The 19,930-nt window shown below is 41.1% G+C and overlaps 1 long non-coding RNA gene across 1 annotated transcript in view; it reads right to left on the bottom strand.

Annotated features, from left to right (window-relative positions):
* LOC117098504 overlaps positions 1-19,288 on the bottom strand; it is a 37,370-nt gene extending 18,082 nt beyond the window's left edge. Inside the window, exons 1-3 of the long non-coding RNA XR_004443437.1 lie at positions 19,165-19,288; positions 16,760-17,035; positions 16,457-16,678 (exon numbers count right to left, since the gene is read on the bottom strand). This is a non-coding gene — a long non-coding RNA (uncharacterized LOC117098504). The remainder of the gene's footprint in view (positions 1-16,456; positions 16,679-16,759; positions 17,036-19,164) is intronic.
* Between the last annotated feature and the right edge of the window lie 642 nt (positions 19,289-19,930).

The raw sequence follows: 19,930 nt of genomic DNA, 5'->3' as shown, positions 1-19,930 counted from the left end.
GACTTCATTTTTTTTCTTGTTGAATTTTTTTCTTGTTTATGGAGTTAGTAATTGCCTTATGTATGTATTTTTCCTTTTGCTTAGCTGTGTACTGTCATGAATTCTTCTCAAACTCTCCAACAGAATGTACTCTCCCTCTCAACACTATTTTCTGTACACGTGTGGTTCCCTAGCAGTTTTAACACTGTTCCTGATTATGTCTCCCTTTGAGTCCTGTTCTCCTGCTGCAGACTAGCCAGTTACTTACAAGGCTCTGCCCAGACTTCAAGCTGGGAAAACCCTTCACAGGAATGCCCTCTGTCTTAGGTTCAAGTCTCCTGTTTCCTAGACCACATGTATTCTTCTTGGACAAATTATTCATTCATTTTGGTGAAGTACTGCCAGAGAAAAGATGCACAGCATACACATTTTTGTGAAAATAACTGCATTTTACCCTCATATTCAATTGATAGTTTGGCTAGGTATAGACTTTTCTACCTAACTGATAGTTTAACTATGTCTAAACGTTTCCCTCAGAAGTCTGAAGGCTTTGCTCCTTAGATATCTAGCTTCCAGTGTTGCATTTCGGAATTCTGATGTCATTCTGATTCCCATTTTTTGAAATATAATATGTTTCCAGAATATTATCTTTATCCCTTTGGAGAGGAAAAATGTATTGAATATTTATTATGTATTAGACCTAATTCAAAGCGATGCACTTTTCTTGATAGTCCTTACCAAAACAAAAACAAAACAAAACTGAAGTGAAAATTACTTTTCCTCTTTTTCAGTAATGGAACTGAAACTCAGGGAGGGTATGTAATCTGCCTGATGCATGGGGCCTGTCACTGTAGATTATGCTGTAGTGACAACCCCAAAACCTCACACAACTTGCTCATGCATATTATATGTTTGACATGAGTTATTAGCAGTCTCAGCTTATCAAAGTCAGTCAGGAACGCTAGTTCTGGAGGTTCTAACAACATGTGCATCCATGCTCAATGCTGCAGGGAAAAGGAAACATGGCAAGTCACTTAATGGTCATCAGAGTTTCTGCTTGAAAGTACGGCCGGGCGCGGTGGCTCAAGCCTGTAATCCCAGCACTTTGGGAGGTCGAGACGGGCGGATCACGAGGTCAGGAGATCGAGAGCATCCTGGCTAACATGGTGAAACCCCGTCTCTACTAAAAATACAAAAAAAACTAGCCGGGTGTGGTGGCGGGCGCCTGTAGTCCCAGCTACTCGGGAGGCTGAGGCAGGAGAATGGCGGGAACCCGGGAGGCGGAGCTTGCAGTGAGTTGAGATCTGGCCACTGCATTCCAGCCTGGGTGACAGAGCGAGACTCCATCTCAAAAAAAATAAAAAAAAATAAAAAAAATAAAGTAACACAGGCCACTCCTTTCCATGTCCAGTTGCCTAAACCCTGTGACATGGCCACATGTAACTTTAAAGGGAGAGGTAGTATTTCCATGAGGGAATGCCTTCCTGGCAGTTTTCTGTAAATCTATATGTTTTTCCAAATCCCAAGTCCCAGTGAAAGTTAGTTGACAAATTGGGAAAACAGAAAACGAGTATTATGATTTTTCCATAAAAATTAAAGAATAGGAATCAACATAGACATGTTACTCATGCTGATTTAAAAAGCAAGACCAAAAACGCTAATGTGCAAAATCAAAGGTTAAGGTCAACACTTCCGGGAACCAGGATAGGAGGATGGACTAGAGAAGTGAGAATCATCTAATCAGTCTTGCTTATAGCATTGTTATATTGTAAGTGTGTATTCATGACTTTGGCTGCTGGATGACTCATTCTTGCAAATAAAATAAACATCGGTAAGTTTGTACGTGTAGTGTACTTCATACAAATCCTATAGGCCGGGCGCGGTGGCTCAAGCCTGTAATCCCAGCACTTTGGGAGGCCGAGACGGGCGGATCACGAGGTCAGGAGATCGAGAGCATCCTGGCTAACACGGTGAAACCCCGTCTCTACTAAAAAAATACAAAAAACTAGCCGGGCGAGGTGGCGGGCGCCTGTAGTCCCAGCTACTCCGGAGGCTGAGGCAGGAGAATGGCGTAAACCCGGGAGGCGGAGCTGGCAGTGAGCTGAGATCTGGCCACTGCACTCCAGCCTGGGTGGCAGAGCGAGACTCCGTCTCAAAAAAAAAAAAAAACAAATCCTATGAGTGATGTTCTAAGAAACCAGTTTTGAAAACAAATGTCCTTAAATTGGCAGTTTCAATGCATGGTTCTATTTAGTGCTGTTAACTTTGCTAAGGGATCTGCGTGTTATATTATTTGAATATAATCCAGTAATGTTGACTGGTGTTTTTCAGTTTTTGAATATTCCCTCTAGGCTACAGTTCTTTGTAAATATTTTAACTGAAGAAATGCAAGGAGCAGATGATATGAATGTTGTGGAAGACTCCGACAGGAAATAAGAAACTGAACAAAAACCTGAATTAGCAAAAGCAATATCAATTTCAACGGCAAAATCAAAACCAGAATGAGCAGACAAGAAAAACAAATATTTTTATTTTCATTATTTAAAAAGCAAATAACTTACATGAAACAATAGGTGTTCTAAAGCTCAGCTTGAAGATGCTTTTGGACGCACTCCTCACAATTGAACAAATGTCCATGAAAGACAGGAAATTGGCTAGACAAATAATTCTTTGTGTGTTCTACATTTTCATTTTAATAATGATAACTTATAGAAATATTTGCGGTAATATATTTCATTTTAGTAATAATTTTTACTTGCTATTTATCTTATGGTATTGTCTCCATCTTTTAATATTTTCTAGTATCAGATGTCTATATAAAGAAGATTATTTTTACATGTTATTGAAACATATATTCTTGTTGCAATAAAGCAATTCACAGTAATAATAAGCCATGCATTTATTATTATGTCATTTCTAATAGAAAACTTCCGATAGCATAACCCTATCACAGAAAGATGACTTAGTATTCACTATAATGGCTGCTAATTATTATATAAATACATGTAAAAAAAACATGAAAAACAATAATTTATGATTTCAGGATTCCTGAGAACTAAAAATCCTGACTTGTTCCCCAATCCCAAAGATCTATGCCTCTTGGAAATTTGAAAACACTAAGCAGTGCAAGATAGAGTACTACCAAACGCCTGAAATGACCACAGCCAGAAATATTTGGTGAATAGTACTAAGTACAACCCAAATGGTAGTGCCAGAATCCAAATCCAACTTTCTTATTCCAGAACTCATGTTTTGTCTTCTCAAAACTTCCTCTATTGTCACTGATTGCATATTAGTATTTGTTTGCTCATTTGATTATTCCAGGATTCATTCATTTATCCAAGAAGTATTTGCTAAGCCCCATGTGAATAGGAATCACACTGGTCTCACACAGTGATGTTCAATAAGTATTAATTGAATACCTGACTACCAGACACTAAAGGTATTATAGCATGAAACAGTAGTCCTAAAAGAATGAGGCACAGGATAGGCCACTTTTGATTGGGAATAGAAGGTAAAATCTAGAAAACAGTGGGACAATTAGGATCTAGAGTGGAGTAGGCTGGGCACAGTGGCTCATGCCTGTAATCCCAGCACTTTGGGAGGCCAAAGTGGGTGGATCACCTGAGGTCAGGAGATCCAGACCAGCCTGGCCAACATGGTGAAACCCCGTCTCTACTAAAAATACAAAAATTAGCAAGTCGTGATATCAGGCACCTGTAATCCCAGCTACTCGGGAGGCTAAAGCAGAAGAATGACTAGAACACGAGTGGTGGAGGTTGCAGTAAGCAGAGATGGTGCCTGGGAGACAGAGACAGACCCTGTCAAAAAGAAAAAAGAAAAAAGAAAAGAAAAAGCAAAAATAGAGTGTGATAGATGGCTTCTGAAGTCACACCTAGAAATGTAAATGTGCAGAAAGGAGGGAAGGAAGGGAGGGAGGGAAGAAGGAAGGAAGGAAGGAAGGAAGGAAGGAAGGAAGGAAGGAAGGAAGGAAAGAAGAAAAGAAAGAAAGTCCTAAAATGAAGGAGGTGGACTTCTAGGAGAAAGATGAGAACTTGCCAAGACATACAACACACTGAGTAGGAACATGGTCTTTGACATCTGATAGTCCTGCTTTTAATTCCTAATTTTTTGGGCCAGGCATGGTAACTCAAGCCTGTAATTCCAACACTTTGGGAGGCTAAGATAGGAGGACTACTTGAGCCTAGGAGTTCAAGAGCAGTCTAAGCAGTACAGTGAGATTCCATCACCACCAAAAAAAAATTAATTTTAAAAATCCGAATCTTGTGATCTTAATCAAGTTGCTGAAGAGCTCTGGGCCTCAGTTTTCTCATTTGCAAAATGGGAACAAAATAATTAACTTTAAAGCTTATTGTATGAGTTAAATACAAAGAAAACACTTAACATAGTACCTGGGACACAGTAAATAGTCAGTAAGAGGTAGCTATTAATCATACTTTATTATTCTGCCTGGCTCTCAATATTCTTTAGGATTTTTAAATATTTATAAGAAATATAAATTCCCTGCCTTATAGATTTTTAAAAGTTTCTTCAATGGATGAAGAGTTCTGGCCTAAGAAGAGAATAAGTAAAATGTAGTCTGACTTTTTGGAGAGAAAAAGTAGCCAAGACTTCATATTTCTCAGTATGTTTGTCCCGAAACCACAAATACAGCATAAAAATAGAGGACTGTGCTTGCTCTGAGATTTGGGATGCACATGCTAGTCAGAAAGAGTAAACAAATAGGCTGGGCACAGTGGCTCACGCCTGTAATCCCAGCACTTTGGGAGGCCAAGGCGGGTGGATCACCTGAGGTCAGGAGCTTGAGACCAGCCTGGCCAACATTGTGAAACCCTGACTCTACTAAAAGTACAAAAATTGGCCAGGCATAGTGGCAGTCACTTATAATCCCAGCTACCTGGGAGGCTGAGGCAGGAGAATCACTCGAACCTGGCGGGTGGAGGTTGCAGTGAGCCCAAATCGAGCCACTTCATTCTAGTAGCCTGGGCAAAAGAGAGAAACTCTGTCTCAAAAAAAAAAAAAAAAAAAAATAGACAAATATATCCAATGTGTTTGCAATATCTTTTCTCTCAAGATATAATAAATGTGAGCTGGGCGCAGTGGCTCATGCCTGTAATCCCAGCTCTTTGGGAGGCTGGGGCGGGTGGATCACATGAGGTTGGGAGTTCAAGATCAGCCTGGCCAGCATGGTGAAACCCTGTCTCTACTAAAAATGCAAACATTAGCTGGGCATGGTGGCAGGCGCCTGTAATCCCAGCTACTTGGGAGTCTGAGGCAGGAGAATCGCTTGAACCTGAGAGGTGGAGGTTGTAGTGAGCTGAGATTGTGCCATTACAATCCAGCCTGGGCAACAGAGCAAGACTTTGTCTCAAAAAAAAAAAAAAGATGTAATAAATGTGGTAGCCATTCTTACTCAAGCCTGTTGTGAGATCATGGTGCAGCCCATGGTTGCTTATCTTTTTCAAGGGCTTCACCTGTCCTGAAGAACCAACTGTTTGAGGTACTTCTCTTTCAATTAAGAAGAGGATCCACAGCTTGGGGGCAGCTTTCTCCAGTTAGAGTTCTGGAAATGACCAAGCCAAGAATGCTTCCATGATTTCCTAAGAGATAATTACCTCGTATGCCTACAATGCAAAGTTGCACGTGTTTTTTCAAAAACACATTCCAGACGTATGTCAGCTTGTGCCCATCTTGATCTGTCTGGCCAGAAATGAGGCAAGAAAGAGGTGCCATGGTGGAAAATTTCTCCGGTGAGAAATTTCATGGTATACAAGGTTGTAGGGACCTTGTATACCATGTTAGACAGTTTAGACTTACCACTTTAACCAATGGTCCTTAAAGCGATGGAGAGGTACCAAAGGGTTTAATGGGGGTTGGGTTTGGGAAGACATGATCAGATTTATACTTCAGAAAGGTCACTCTGGCTGAAGTGAGAAGAATGGATTACAGCACAGAAAACCTTAGAGGCAGGAGGAGAGGCAGAAGGCTACTGCAGAAGACTGAGTGACAGGTGAAGGTAGCCTAGACCAGGCAGTGGTGATAGAGATGGAGAAAGGGGGACAAATTCTTGGAGATGTTTGGAAAGTCTCATCACATGGGATTTAAGTTGTTGATTAGATGTGGAGAATGGGGAAGAGGAAGGAGTAAGAGAATGCTGCTCAGATTTTTGGCTGGGGCATCTGAGTAAATGCCAGTGAATTTACTGAAATTGGAACTCTGGTGGAGGCACAGGTTGGTAGGAGCCAGGAAGTTCAGTTTAGGACATGCTCACTTAGAGCAACCTATGGAACCTCCAAGTGGAGATGCAGGTTGTCAGCTCTCTGATTCTCAGTCTAGGGCTCTCTTTGCTACTCCATAGCTGCTTTATGCCCCAAGCACATCTCAGACTTGGGGATGGAGGGGAGGAGGTGCTATCAGGGATCTTTAGTCATAGCTGGCATATATTGGCCCAGATGGTTTGGCTGGGGAATCCTTTTGGTGTTAGGGGAGATAATGTGTTGGGGTGGGGAGCGCAGCGAGGAAACCTTGATATGACAATATTCTCATTTCCAAAAGCATTGATCCACTATAGCAATATTGTAATTGATTCAGGCAAGGGCCATTGATGGATGCTAAAACAAGTTTGTTTGTAAACAAGCTATTTACCCAGTCTAAAATTATCCTCCTGAAGATGATTACCACAAAGGAAAAATGTTTTAGAGTGAAGAAATCTGGGCAACACCACCAGTACCTCCCTATAGATTATTTATTACAAAGAGGGAGAGATTCCCCAGAAGTGGAAAAATCACACAGATACTACTTTGACCACATGATCGACATTTACCTTCACCACCAGTGGGGCAAACTGACATCAGGTGGCCGCTAATATGACACACTGAGAAAGACACAGTGTGTGCATAATTTGAATCTCACACCAGACAAATCCCAGAGACATGTCAGAGAACAATAGGCCTGCACTCTTCAAAAATGCCAATGTCTTAAAAGACAAAAATTGGGAGCCTTTTCATTCTCAAATAAAAGAGACTAAAGAAGCATGACAACTGGTTGGGTGCGGTGGCTCACGCCTGTAATCCCAGCACTTTGGGAGACCGATGTGGGTGGATCACGAGGTTAGGAGATCAAGACCATCCTGGCTAACATGGTGAAACCCCATCTCTACTAAAAATACAAAAAATTAGCCAGGCGTGGTGGTGGGCGCCTGTAGTCCCAGCTACTCAGGAGGCTGAGGCAGGAGAACGGCGTGAAACCAGGAGGCGGAGGTTGCAGTGAGCTGACATCGCGCCACTGCACTCCAGACTGGGCAACAGAGCGAGACTCTGTCTCAAAAAAAGAAAAAAAGAGAAGCATGACAACTAAGTAGAAATACAAAGTCCTGGGTTGGGGAAACATGTTATAAACCCCAATATCGGAAAGGCTGGCAGAACTTGGATATGATTGTATTCAGTAAGAGATTCATATCTGTGTTAAATTTCCTAAATTTGATCATTGCACTATGTCTTTGTTCTTAGGAAACACTTGCCGATATGTTTAGGTGGGAAGGGTCATGATATCTGCAACTTATCTCAAATAGTTCCTAACAAAAATAATAATAATAATAAATGTACATCTAGAGAAAGCAAATATAGCAAAATGTCAATAACTAGTGAAGGTACGTGAGAGTATACAGGTGTTTGATGTATTCTTTTCGCGGCTTTTCTGGGAGTTATGTATTTTTTTTTTTCAAAAGGAGAAGAAGCACAAGCAGAGGGAGTTCTAAACATTGAAGACTCTAACCAGTGTTGTTGTTTTTTTTTTAGGTCAAATATTTTAATATTATTTTTTCTAGCCACTAAATTCCATCTTAATGAAACGTCAAAATAGGAAACAGGTGAAGAAGTAATTTCCTGCACTGCCAGGCTTATAAGAATGTACAGTATTTGCTTCAATTTCCAACCTGCACTGTTTAGAAAGGAATTTGTTTTCTTTTAAATCCAGGTACCAAAGTTGAAAGCCCCGAATGTCCAGAGAGTAGCTGGAACAAGAATTGCTGCCTGCAGGCGCTTCTGTCCACCAGCCATGCATCAGTGAGTGGCCCTGGACCCAGCCACTGTGTGTGCACCTGCGGTTCCTGCCATGGGGAGCAGGAGCCATTTGGCTGCTCCTCTTCACAGGGCACCACCTGCGATCTTTCACTGCCCAGGTGAGCAAAGCACAGGAAGTCAGGGAATCAGAGCACTGAATGAATCTTGGAAAGCACCCAGTCCAACCCTCCCCACCTTCCCATCTGTGGCATTAATCACCTCTATAACATTGTAACCAACTGGTCAACCAACCTCAATTTGAACATAGCCAGTGGCTAAAACGTCTAAGCAGCTCACCCATTTTTAAATAGCTTAAATTGTTTGGATATCCTTTCTCTTAAAAATAAGTATCAGTACAAAATGCCTACTTCCATTTTGTAGGTATCTGGTAAACTTTTTTAATAAAAAAAGTCAAGTCAGATTAACTAAAACTGTGGAACACCTTGAATATTTACAGTCAATAACTAAAGTCATATGTTTCAGATCCTTCAGCAGGGCATCTCTATAAAATAACATCTGGAAATCACAGAAATTTACTCTTAAAGGGCCTTTCTTATTCATTACATTCTGAGATATACCCATTTTATGGCCATATATTTGAAAGCAAACAAAAATAGAGGAAAATTCTATGGACACGTAGTAGGCATATGTGTATGTATGGATAGAACGTTTGCATGTGCATAGATAGGGACATGGGACGATAGATATCAAGGATATTCCTAGGGATTGGGAGTGGGTAAAGGAAAAGAGGCTTTTGCTCTCCAGCTTAGATATTTTGTTATTGTTTGATTTTTTTTTTAAAAAAAAGAAAGAAACAATATGTTGCTATTTTTATCACTGAAAACCATTTTCTCAAAAATTTACAAAACAACAAAAAAGAGAAATCACTTACCTTGAGCTGAATCTGATTGCCCAGAGTTTCCATTTTCTACTGCACTCTGGACAACTTAAGATAAGCCCACTCCTTCTTGCACATAGCAGCGAGTCAGCTGTCTGATGCCAGTCCTTGAGGCCTCCATATTTCTCTTCTGCAAGATAAATGTTCCCATTTCCTTCAGCTGTCTCTCAGTTGGCAGGAATTCAAGTCTTCTTGACTTCTTGTCACTGCCCCCCTCCCAGTGAAGTAGAGCATATCAAGTGGGCTCAGAGGAAAACCCATTCAGAAGTTCAGGTGGCAGTTGGTCATCTGTTGAAAATTAGCAAGTCCATGGTTCTTTGTGTTCTTGCACCAACTTGGCCTAAGTTTTTGGGGTCTCAGGTGCTATATTAAAGGTGCTCTATTTCATGCATCAGTGATGGATGAAAGCAGGTGTGCAGGACACGCTTGCAGTTATAATCAGAACACCATGGCGAGCTTCCCCAACACTTATAAAACCTGGCTGATTCATCAATGTCAACTCAGGACAAGAACAGCAAGGAAAATGTATAAAGGGAATAGTAGGAAAATACGTTCCCTGGTAATCAGAAGAATTAACAATGGTATAGCCAGGATAAGGATGTTATGGCAGCACATGACCAAGATAAGAACGCATAGCAAAGCAGTCAAGAGGATCAGCTCTTCCACATACTTGCTGTGTGACTTGGGAAGGTTTCTTAACCACTCTGTGCCGCAGTTTCATTATCTGTAAAATGGGGATAATAGTGGTCCCTACTTCATACAGCTAACACAAGGTTTAAATGAGCTGTTCCTTTAAAAGTGTCTCTGGCACATAAGATATGCTACTTAAGTGTCTAACAAACAAAAAACAAATGAGGTGACTGATTTCATGGTTTCTGACTGGAATGGTCAGAGGAAATAATGTAAACAAGAGGTGTGCTAATGGACCTGCTTGGCAAATTTGAGGATTAAACTGTGCTCTGTTTAGGAAACATAATAAAGAATAGAGTTCTATCGGCTGAAGCATTCCACCTGTTGCAAACACAGAGGAAATTGTCCTTTCATAGATTAGTGCTTTGGACACCTGCCTGCCTGCCATTTCTTCCTTGTCAATAAAAGCTAAAATAGACCAACCTCATTAGTACCAGGAACATATGAATATGTTAAACGGTTGGTACAATGAATCCTATTCAAAAGTACAATGACTGAAAGGGAAACAGCTACCACTCCTAGTTATTGCCATTCCTTCATGTACATGGGGCCCCATAGAGTTTATTTAGGGCACACAATTGAAGTACATTTCTCTATAATTTTCTCCTGCAATGGATCAGCAACTTTTGTGAAGGAGGCAAACTGGATGTTTGGCAGAACCAGAGTTCATACTATGCTGAATATATCAGTAAAATACAAATTATCCTTGAACTGTGTCTTTTCTAATTCCAAGTTCTTCTCCCACTTTCTTTAGCTTTTCCTGTGTTCTAATTCAAATCCCTGAGAGTGTAATGACCTTCACCCAGACTATGGGTCGCTAAGAATGTTCAGTGTAGGATGTTGATCTTGATGCATTGAAAAGGGCACTGGTTCTGCTAATTATTGGTGGGGGACTCCTCTGGAAAACCATCTTGCACTACTGAGCACATTTCTTCATCAATCTTTATAAAATCTACAATTTCTCCTATACAGTCATTCTGAGTATCAAATGGTATTGGTAAAAACACTGTTCGTACACCAAACCTGGAATTGCAAACTCGAATGCCTATGGCAGCCAGAGAGGTAACATAAAGACGTGATTAGCGGAAAGTGTAACACTGCAGAGAGTGGTGATGACGGCTGACAAAGTGGGAAGTGTATGTCCAGCCTAAACACATTCAAATTCAAGGGTTAAAAAAAGTGATACTTGTGAAACAATATTGCCTAATGTCAGATTAGCTCATGGACGAGATTTAACCTACAAAACACCTGCTTGCAACTCTCAGAAATAAAGAGCAATATGGTATGGTAGAGGGGAAGAAAATAGATTTTGGAGTTAAACTGGCCTATGTTTAAACTGGTGGTATGACCTCAAGTAAGTTAATGAAGGTCTTTAAGACTCAATTTTATGTATCTATAAAATCCTGTCTCCAGGATTGTTATGAAGATTTTAGAAAAATGTAAACTTATGACCAATAATTATTAATTAAAGAAGTTCAAGTCTTTCTGTACATATCCTGCCCCCTTTATCCTAGAGTGCTCACAGCAACACTTTTCCCCCAGTTTATTCTTGTTCAAAGTGTTGAGGTGTCCAAGTGCAAGCTGAAGTTAGAAAGATAAAAGCATGAAGATATGGTGGGTGAACCTAGAGGAAGACTGCCAAGACTGCGCTGGCTTTGTCTTCATGTTATCCCACACTCTGAGATCTGACCCTTGGCCTCCCAGTCCAGCAATAACTTCATTACAACACTCAAAAATGAGGAGACACATAGTAATGAACTCCTGTGGAGTTCACATGCAACTGGGACATGAAACCTAACATCTATGTGTTTTTTTCTTTAGGGCGTGCATTGATCTCCAGGTGGAACTATTTATATCCTTAAACCGAGGCAACTCACTCTCAATATTAGAGTGTCCAAGAAACTGCAGACATCTCACTTGGCCTCCCTTGTGCTTCATCTGGTTGACTATAGTTTTTACTTGCTTTAAATTTAAAAAATATATATGTGATACCTTTGTGAAGGAAAAAATTATAAACAAGAAAAAAAAAGAACTGCTTTATTTCTGAATTTAGAACCAGATATTAATTTCTGTTTCAGACTGTCATGACTACAAGGAAATGAGAAATATTTCCTCATGATTTCTTTCAGATGCTTCAAAATATTTAGAAGTTTTAGGACTTTCTTTGGCCAAAGTCTGGCTGAGGTCATATATTTTCTCTGTTCCTGAGTCTGGGGTGGTAAAGGGGAAATAAAGAATAGTAGGACTCTATTCCAACAAGGGTTGGCAGATTTAGCAAATGAAATTTGAATTTCAGATAAAAACGAGTTAGTTTTTAGGATAAGTATGCCCCGATTCAAATTGGCAATATCTGCAATTTATGGGATATACTCATACTAACAAACTATTGTTGCTTATCTGAAATTCAAATTTCACTGAACATCCTGTATTTTTATTTGGCAACCCTAATCACAACCCACAAGGCAAAAGCCCTCATCAGTGGCTTCCAAAAGTGTATGCGGAGAGAGAGCTCTCTCTTTCATTAGTGTTGGGGTGTCATGGAGGTTGAGGAGGTATATTTTCTTCAGAGACTGATTTCTGATAGGTAAGACCTGAGCCTTGAGCACTAACAGCTGTTAGATCTCTACGGTCTTCCAGCCAACTATCATGGCATCTGGTGACGGGGACCAATGAGGAGGGTGCTGAAGAAAACCCTTCCCTCTATATGCTTTTAGAACAGAGATGAGTTGCTTTTAGAGATAAAATATAGCATATTAGGACAATCAAACAGAAAGTGTCAAATAGGATATAGGAATAAATTATCTGGAAAATCAGAATTATGTATGTAACCATTACTTATAAATGGAAATGATTCTGGAGACAATCTCCTCTCTTCCTATCATTTTACAAATGAGAAGACAGAGACGCAAAGCAGTTTCCTTTCTGGAATGTGATGGAAGGGGTGCATGTCTGTGTGTGTGTGCATGTGTGTGCATAAGTCTAGCAGTAGTAGTAACAGTAGTAGCAGAAGGAGATGGTGAAGGAGAAAAAGGAGGAAGCAGAGGAGAAGGAGGAGGAGGGAAAAAGGGGAGGGAGGAAGGAAACTGAGGCAAAAAGACCTGAAGTACAAATACCTTTCCACTACACCTGTCCTGCTACACGATTATGGGTTTCTACAACTGTTTTTCCTATAACTTTTTAAAAACGTACATAAATAATACACATTCATTAGAGAAATTCAGGATTGCATACAAACAAACAAACAAAACCTCTTCCATGAATCCAACATGCAGATATTACTATTGTTAACATTTTAGTGTATAGAGAAAGTACTTTGGTGTGAAAGATCCAGCATTCATTCTGCCTTCTTCAGGGAGCCACACCCACATTTTGCTCTGGGGATAGCCACTCAATCAGTGGAATATCATTTCTAGTGGGACTACCAACCTAGGTGTCAGGTCCTCTGCTGGCAAAGCAGTAGGCAGGTGACCAAGCTGTGATTTCAGTCTGTAGCTAAGTGACCCTTGAAGACTGAAAATGCTGGAGTTTCTTCCTCCTGAGAGGGGAACACTAATGAGATCACTCATTGTCACGTATCACCCAGACACCTGGAGCAGCTCTGGGTCCTGGGCCTCCTGAGAGCTAATTCTTCACTGTTTCCTTCAATTCTAATATGGTAAATTGATTGTATTCATGGCCTCAACTAGTGGCCTCCATATCATGCCCTGTGCAAGAGACAGAGGCCCATCAAGAACTGAAGTCTAGTTCCCCACCCCTTGAATCTGGGATGCGTTGGGATTTGCTTTAGCCAGTAGAATGCAGGAACAGTGAAAATGTGTCAGCTCGGAGCCTCAACTTCTAGAGGGCTTGTGTGCTTCCAGTCTCTCTTGGAGCCACCAGAACAAAACTGGTGTCAGCTGCTGGACGATGACAAACCACTTGGAGGAGAGCACAGGGGTCTCAGCCAACTTTCAGAAGCAGAACCACCTTGTGCACATACAGCTGACTGCAGATACATGAAGAAGACTACCTTATATCACGAGCTAAATAAATGTTCTAAGCCTCTAAGTTTGAAGTGGTAGGTTATGCAGCAATACCTGACTCATACTTCTATGAACTTCCACATCTTTCCGATAAATTCCTTTTTGTGTGAATTTCTATAGCTACAAAGAACTCTATTAGACACTTTCCAACTAGTCTCTCATTCTTTTAACAGTATGTGATCATATCACACATCCTCTTTTGTAATCTGCTTTATTTCACTTTGCAACTGATTTGAGCATCTTTCCCAAACAATCAAATGTACACAGTTAAAAAAGGAAAATCTCCCAAATGCCACTTCTGAGCCTCTGCCCAAACCAAGTTTCATCATGACATTATGGCCACCAGCCAAAATGCCATTTGTAGGTAGGCCTAGCATGATCTGTTCTGTCCAGAAGGAAGTGCCTTTAGCTTGTTTCTCCATGAGATTATTGGACAGCACTGTGACTTTTCACAGCTTGATGACCAAGAAAAGGACACAGTCATGCCTCAGAGGTGCTTGAGAACATTAACCTTCCAAGGGACTGTTTACCTCTTTGGACAAAGAAAGCAATAATTGCATTCAGAATGTTCTATTATTTACAAACATATAAAACATATGGACAGTGAAGACAGAAAAAGAGATAGACATTCCGCATAATGATTTTACCTTCTGACCCAAAACTGAGTGATTGGAACTCTCCAGTCCTTTTATTCCTGGTCATCCTATTTCCATTATCCTTTTTTTTTTCCACCAAAAGGCAGATTTAATTTGAGATATCATTTGTTTGGCAGAGTAGGGCAAGGGGAGAGTGCAATGCCTGCCCCATAACTCTAGTCTCTAGTCTTCATGCTAATGAAAATACATTACTATTTTCCAAGGAAATTGGTGTTTGTAAAATGGATCCCCTGCAACTGTGCACACGTTTCTATTGGAAGGAATTTTCTGAATGCATTATCTGCTTTGGTCCCTTCCAACAGGCACACAACTGGAGGTCTATTCTTGCTTGCTTTTCCTTTGGATTTGATTTTTTGTTGATAACAATAATTCCTATGGCATTCATCTCATTTAATCCTCATCAAAACTCCATTGGGTAGATATTTTTATTATTCTCCTTAGAGAAGGCAAGTAAATGGTGTGAAGTCTTGTAGCTAATAAATGACAGAGCTGGGATGCCACCCTTGTTTGTCAAACTCCCAAATCAGGATGTTTTACCTTGATGTCTTCATGTCCCAATTCCTACTGAATTTTAAATACAATAAAGACATAAAAAATTAAATCACCAAAGTATGGGTTACTTTTTTTTTTAAGTAGGCAACTGATAAGTGGCCTTAATGAGTTTCCTTCCAATCCTAAAAGAGTATAATGTTGAAATCCCTGTCTCTTTTCCCCCTAGGCAGCGTCTTCAGACTTTCAAATAAGCCTGAAGAGGACAGAAGAGCGAGCAATGTCTCCCTGAATGGGACTACAGGGAACTCCGGTAACCACATCTCATTCAGCAACTTGAGATACATCAGCAATATTATTACAAGCAATTGCTTAGGTACTTGACTGTGAGCAGGAATACAAGACAAGTAGAACACACTGACTCTCATTTTTTAAAGATGATTTCACCTTAAGAGGTAAAAACTTACAGAAAACAAAAAAGCACCTACAAGTAAAACTAAAAGAATTATGATACAGGTCAGCACTGTCCAACAGAACTTTCTGTCATCATGCAAATGTATTATATCTGTGCTGTCCAATATGTGACATATCCAATGTATTACCCACCTATGGCTATGGAGCACATGAAATGTAGCTAGTATGGTGGAGGAACTCATTTTTAAATTTTAATTATCTTTGTTAGCTTAGTTAACTTTAATTAACTGAAATTTAAAATAGCCAGACACGGCCAGTGGCTACCATATTGGACGTCACAGCTATGGATGGCCATAGAAGTATGGTGAAGTGGTCAGGAAAGTCCTCATCAAGAAAGTACAGTCCGAGGAGCTTTTGAAGTGGGGTACAGAGGGAAGAAAATGCAACTGGATTGAGAAAGAAGGGAGGAAATGAACGAAACACAAGATTTGTTCTAGTAAAAGGCCTGGGATTACAGATTCAAATGCCTACAGAAAGCATCATAAGGTGGGCCAGTAGGCCCGGCGCGGTGGCTCATGCCTATAAACCCAACATTTTGGGACGCCAAGGCGGTCAGATCACTTCAGATCAGGAGTTCAAGACCAGCCTGGCCAACATGATGAAGCCCCATCTCTACTAAAAATACAAATATTAGCTGAGTGTGATGGTGCCTATAATCCCAGCTACTCAGGAGGCTGAGGTGGGAGGATCACTTGAACCTAGGAGCCAGAGGTTGCAGTGAGCCAAGACTGTGGCTTTGCACTCCAGCCTGGGTAACGGAGAGGATTGGTGGTGGGTTATGGTGACTATGGAGATTAGAGACCCTACCCCCAACTAGTCAGCTCCAGCCAGTTATCGCCATACAAAAATGTAGGCTCAATGTTGACCATCTTCTTATTTTTTGGAGGAAGTTAGAAACTCCAATTTTATGTTAAGTCACCTAATTTTAAGTCTTGGCTACAGTGTGTGCTAAACATTCTTAGCAGATGCTATTGGTGCTCCACTCATATCCACTCAGCACTCCCCTCTGCAGGTGAGGCTGCCTACTGTGATTGCCTTCAACTCTGCCTGAAGACACTGTGCACACATTTGACCCGCATGCAAGCATGTGGGACTGCCAAAATGCTAATGCCCTTGCAAGCAGCTCGCAAACAATGAGAGGAAAGTACATAAATATGCTAATCTTACCTCTCAGTTAGGATAGCTCTGAGATATGTTCTGTATTGCCTCCCAGAGTTTCCTTGTGTGACTGAGCTCCAGCTGCCACAGTACAATCTGGTAGATAATGTGCCATTCATTGGAATCCATCCCTTTTCCTTCTCACTTTCCCACTTGCCTGTGTACTGATGTTTCCTGGGATCACCTCCCAATAAACTACTTGGACACCAATCCATATCTCAGAACCTGATCCTGGGAGGAACCCAAAGACACTGTTGTAGCAAACAACTCAAATCCCAGTGGCGAACACAATGACGTTTCAAACTCACTCACATCACAATCCAAAGAGGGTCACTGTGGAGACTGTTCCATCATCCAGGGAGCCAGGCTCCTTTCATGTGGCTGTGCATCTTCTATGACACCTTCCTTCTCTGCATTCAGTTGCAGATGGGGACAGAGAGAGAACGTGAAGGGCTGAGAGGAGGATTTTTACTGTCAAGGCCTGGGAATAGTGGCCAGCACTTCCTTTCATATCCATTGGCAGAACTCGTCATATGGTCCCTCCTACTTGCTGGGGACGCTGGGAAACGTAGCGCAGCTGTGCATCAACTGTAGAAGGAAATAGGTTTGCTGAACACATAGCAGTTTCTGCTGCTGCAACTTATTTACTTATTTATTTATTGAGACAGATCTCAATAAGGTGTCACCCAGGTTGGAGTACAGTGGCATGATCTCAGCTCACTGCAACCTCTGCCTCCAGGGTTCAAATGATTCTCCTGTCAGCCTCCTGAGTAGCTGGGATGACAGGCATGTGCCACCACATCCAGCTAATTTTTTTATGTTTTTAGTAGAGATGGGCGTTTCATCATGTTGGCCACACTGGTCTTGAACTCCAGGCCTCAAGTGATCTGCCCACCTCGGCCTACCAAAGTGCTGGGATTACAGGCGCGAGCCACTGCGCCCAGTCTGCAACTTATTTAGATGTTGTAAAAATACTGTCCAGGCCAAAGAAGCTATGCTTGCGGACCAAAGTCAGCTTATGGAACACCAGTTTGGAACCTGTGGCCCAGATATTATTCCCTAGAGTTGAGGGTGAAAAATTTTGCTAGCAAGCCACCCAACAAGTTCTTAACTTGCACAGAAATGTTTGCCACATTTTATTCAACAGTGTGGTAAAATGACTATATGAAAATCAAATCAATTCTCTGCTGACTGAGTTTATAATTTCAGAGAGAAAATGATCATTTCATTTCTGATAGTTCTTACATGAGCAGTGGGTCCCTAATGAGATAGCCGTGACTTCCTTCATCCTCTGTCAAGTGATTATCTATCAGTAGGTCGTGTCAGTGTAGCCCCACTTCCACCTCATCTTCACCTCTCCCCCTGATTCCCTACGCTCCAGCCCCACTGCTTGTTTCTCAAACTTGCCAAACTTTTTACACCTCCAGAATTTTACAAATGCTGTTCACTATTCCAGAAATGCATTCCTGCTCTCCTGTCTTCTCTTTGCCTCATTCTTTACCCAACGGGGTCCCCGGTATCTGTCAAGTCTTGGCATAGATGTTCTTTCCTCATAGAAGCTTTGATTGACCACCCAAAACAAAGGGGCTTTTCTCCACCCACCATTATTCCCGCTTCTTCTATCTATCATGATTCAGAACCATATCTGCATGATTAACACACAGCTTCAGAGGCTGCTCACTACAGCACTGTGCATGGAGCACTCAGTAGAGTATTTGGACATTGTCAGAGTTCAAAGATATCTGTTGAATAAATAAATGAATACCAAGAAAACTTCACTGCTTTAGAGAAGTTTGTGTGGGTACCTTTTATAATTAAAATAACATCTCCCCATCTGTCTTGAAAGTTTAGTTAAACTTGATTGGGACTTAATGAAGAGAAATATTTATATATTGAATGCTACCTGAGGCAAAGAAATAAAATAAAAATCCTCTCTTTATCTCAGAAATCCCTGAACTTAGTCTCTTCTAAAACTAACCTAGATACAACTCAGTGTGATCATTTATGTCAACAAGGGTAGAGAGATGAAAGCTCTTTGAAAAAGTGAAAGTGACATTACAATGCAAAATGTTAATTCCTAAAAGCATCATTGACCTAAATAATCTAACCAGTTGCCCAGGGGGAAAAAAATAGGAATCAGCTTTGATTTTTCCCCACCCCTTCCAATCTCTCTGCCATCATTCTGAGCTGTACTTCCAAACAGCTCAGCTTCACCTCTTGCCTCTTCCACTTTTGCCCAAGATTGTGTCAATCCAAGCTGCTGAATGCATAATGAAGCTGTCTACCTAAGAAGCACAGTTACTTATTTAGTTAGAAATGTAATTTTTTTGTTTTGGGGTTTTGTTTGGGAGGGATTTGTTGCCAAGTGGTAGAATTTGAAAGTGTTTTCCCTATAGGAGGCAGATTCGGAAATCTGGCCTGAGACTCTTTTGGAAGCTGAAACTAATTAAAATCTTTTTTTTCGCCCCTGTAGCTAAGACGCAGCAGGGGAGATAGTCCAGCATTCGTTTTATGAAGGTGTAACTATATCCACTAACCTCTTGTGTACCACATTCAGCGTCTGCCCCAAGGCTGCCACACCTGCTCAAACACCTGCCCAGTATGTGAGTATTTGGTAGAACAGTATTTAATAGCTTATCTAAGGGCACCCAGGGTTACCCACCTTTACCTGAGGACAACAGAGTCTTGTTCCACATATTTATTGCCTATACACTCACCTGAGTGAAGTACTATCCTGGTTTCACCTTCTATGAGATCTGATAAGCAACGCAAAAGACAAATAGAAAAAGAGAAAGAGAGAAGCTAAAAAATAATTGTGTGTCATTTAAAAAAAAAAATCACAGGCTGGGCGTGGTAGCTCACGTCTGTAATCCCAGCACTTTGGGAGGCTGACCCAGGTGGATCACAAGGTCAAGAGATCGAGACCAGCCTGGCAAACAGGGTGAAACCCTGTCTCTACTAAGCCTCTGTTTTGTCACAAAAGGGCAGTGGTAATAGGTCATGACCCACCTTACTTGTGAAGATGCAATGAGTTAACACACACACAATGCCTGGCACATCATCTAACACATTACCTAGCACACAAGACATGCTGAACCAAGGTTTGCCATCATTCTCCTCAAAGACCACACACAGCTAGAGGATTGAGAGCAAGGCTGCCAACCCTGGTTGTTTAATTCTGCTCGTAAAGCTTCTGTATGTTCCATTTGCAAAAACTAAATTCAGAGAAAAATAACTGGAAATAGAAAAGGGTGGTCAAAGAGAACACCAGAACCGGAAGGAGGCGAAGACCAGTTCCTTGTGTATCTGGAACTTGCCCTATAGGGGTCCTTTGCCTCCTATACCAGGCCCTGGAGGAAAATCTGTTTGGTGAGCTAACAAGTATTTGTTTTTCTAATCAGGAGAAGTGTCTATAAGGCGCCTAGAATTCTCATCCTTGATGGTGAAAGAAATTACAATGTGCATATTCTATTGTTACAGGCC

Source organism: Trachypithecus francoisi, unplaced genomic scaffold (genome assembly GCF_009764315.1).
Source record: "Trachypithecus francoisi isolate TF-2019V2 unplaced genomic scaffold, Tfra_2.0 Lachesis_group16, whole genome shotgun sequence".
NCBI classification, from domain to species: Eukaryota; Metazoa; Chordata; class Mammalia; order Primates; family Cercopithecidae; genus Trachypithecus; species Trachypithecus francoisi.
This window is presented reverse-complemented; position numbering and strand designations above follow the sequence as displayed.